This window comes from Labeo rohita, unplaced genomic scaffold, assembly GCF_022985175.1.
Source record: "Labeo rohita strain BAU-BD-2019 unplaced genomic scaffold, IGBB_LRoh.1.0 scaffold_2782, whole genome shotgun sequence".
Taxonomy (NCBI): Eukaryota; Metazoa; Chordata; class Actinopteri; order Cypriniformes; family Cyprinidae; genus Labeo; species Labeo rohita.
The window spans coordinates 1-2,999 of NW_026129081.1; the positions used below are offsets into that span (position 1 = coordinate 1).

The 2,999-nt window shown below is 37.6% G+C and overlaps 1 pseudogene; it reads left to right on the plus strand.

Moving 5' to 3' along the window:
* The first annotated feature begins 99 nt into the window (after positions 1-99).
* On the plus strand, positions 100-2,599 carry LOC127160029 (uncharacterized; annotated as a pseudogene).
* The last annotated feature ends 400 nt before the right edge of the window (positions 2,600-2,999 follow it).

Here is a 2,999-nt window from a genome sequence, read left to right on the forward strand (position 1 = left end):
TAGCTTAAGTTACCAATGTACTAAAGCGTAACGTTAATCAGTTTTAAAATGATGTACATCTAGGCTACATAGCAATTTATTTGGTGAATGTGTTTGCAGGCAAACCTGCCTATGAAATGTTGGAGTGTGATCCTGACTGGGCCCCTTCTCTGTACCTCGGCCATACTGAGGTCAAAGCTACGAACACAGACCGGTTCAAGCGGTTTAGGAGAAGAGCGACAACGAGGCAACAACAACAGCAACCCTCATCGCTAGGCACTGACAACTCTTGTCCTGAGGCTGAGTTGGATAATGCAGCACCTTTATACCCAGGTAAATAGTAAAAGAATACAATATACACTACCGTTCATAAGTTTGGGATCAATAAGATTTTTAATGTTTTAAAAGAAGTATCTTCTGCGCACCAAGGCTACATTTATTTGATTAAAAATGCAAACAAAAACAGTAATATTGTGAAATATTATTCCAATTTAAAACGGCTGTTTTCTATGTGATATACAGTAAAGTGTAATTTATTCCTGTGATGAAAGCTGAATGTTCAGCATCATTACTCCAGTCTTCAGTGTCACATGATCCTTCAGAAATCACTCTAATATGACGATCTGATGATCAAGAAACATTTATGATTATCAGTGTTGAAATGAACATCTTTGATGAATAGAAAGTTCAAAAGAACATAATTTATTTGAAATCTAAAGCTTTGTAACATTAAACACTACTGGTCAAAAGTTTGGGGTCAGTAAGAATTTTAATTTTATTTTTGGGGGAAAGAAATAAAATAAATCAATACTTTTATTCATCAAGTTAAACTGATTAAAAGTTACAGTAAAGACATTTATAATGTTAGAAAATATTCTATTTTAAATAAATGCTGTTCTTTTGAACTTTCTATTCATCAAAGAATTTTAAGAAAATTTTGTACACAACAGTTTTCAACATTGATAATAATCATAAATGTTTCTTGAGCATCAAATCGTCATTAAACTGATTTCTGAAAGATCATGTGACACTGAAGACTGGAGTAATGATGCTGAAAATTCAGCTTTGATCGCAGGAATAAATTAAACTTTACTATATATTCACATAGAAAACAGCCATTTTAAATTGGAATAATATTTCACAATATTACTGTTTTTTTAATTGTAAAATATATTTTATGTCCAATGGTCCAAAGGCCAGTCATTCTAGGAGGTCGTTAGGCATTTGGCATGCTAATGTAACAGTCTTGAAATACTTGGAGCAGCTATCAGTAACAAAAGTATGGTGTGAAAGTCACATCCATGGTCCCAGTTCTTCAAAAGTGTCATTTGGATCAAAGTGATCCAGATTGATAAATCCCATGTCTTGATGTGTGGAGTCAAGGATTACTTTTGAACTGGTCCCTGATCACAGATACAAAAACATGGAATTTTCAAATCAGGATAATTTTTATCCAGATTACACAGTTTTGAAAACAGTGGGCCCTGGGCATCAGGCAATTACAGAGATTTACAGTTTATTCTTCTTATTGTTATTACAATTAGACTACTCTGCTCCTGTGGCTGAGATGGAAGGACAAGAGACTCAGCCCCTACCACCAGCCCCAGACAATGCAGGGAAAGAGGAAGATATGGAAACTGAAACATCAGAGGATGATGGTGCTCCAATGGGGAATGCAGATGAACAGCAGAAGTGCACCATGTGTGGCCTCAGACTCAATTTTCTCAAAGACAATGATTCAAAGGTGAAGTACTACACTGGCCTTCCATCTTTCAGTCTATTGATGGGTGTGCTGATGCAAGTCATTCCCAGTCTACCAAAAACAAAAGAAAGAAAACTCTCCCATTTTCAAATGCTCCTCCTGACCCTTATGCGCTTAAGACTTGATCTGCCTGTCGAACATGTTGCACACCTCTTTGACATTAGCCGACAAACCGCATCCAATCTGTTCATTGAGACCATCAATGTACTGCATGCACACCTCAGCCCTTTGGTGTACTGGCCAAAGCGACATTGTATACAGGCAAGCATGCCACATCAGTTTGTAGAGATGTTTGGGAATCGTGTTACTGTTATTATTGACTGCTTCGAGCTTTTTATTGAAAGGGCACAAAATCTACGTGCAAAGGCACAGACATATTCAAACTACAAAAGCAGGCACACAATGAAATAGCTCATTGGCATAACACCACAAGGTACCATCTCTTTCATTTCCAAAGGGTGGGGGGGGCGTGCCAGTGATAAGCAGATCACCGAGAACTGTGGCTTTCTTCAGAAGCTCTCGCCTGGAGACCTAGTGTTAGCGGACCGTGGATTTGATATTAAAGAAAGTGTTGCCCTTGTGGGTGCTACGCTGAAAATACCTGCCTTCACCAGGGCCCACAGCCAACTTAATGCAAAAGATGTGGAAGAGACCAGGAAGTTAGCTCATGTCAGGATCCACGTTGAGCGAGTGATAGGGTGTATGCGCTCTAAGTTTAACATATTAAATGACACAATACGCCTGGGATTTGTGGTGCCTTGTGAGGGGGAGGATAAGACTTTGCTGGATAAAATTGTGGTTGTGTGCTGTGCTTTGACCAATATGTGTCCAAGTATTGTTGTGAAGCCATCGTGTTAGAATTATACACCATGCTCACATCGAATATGTAAATGTTTTTTTGTTTTCCAAAAGATTTTGTAATGTCTCTTCTCACATGTAATGATTTTTAGCCATCTCTGTAAATAAAATACACAAAGACTGAATGAAATTCTGTCTCCTTTATCTGTATTAACACAATTACAAACTCAACTACATAACTTGAATAGTAGTAAAAACCAACTTAATTTCAGTTTCTTTACATATTTAACATGTAAATATATTTAGATCAAAACATTTACATTATAAAGAATCCATAGAAAAGAACTGGAAATGTATGAGGGTAGGTTGTGGGTGATAAGTTACAGACATGTGCAAGCATCGCATTGCCATGACTCTTCTCTGGCTGGTGCGCTGCTGAGTCCCACGCAACCTAAATGGA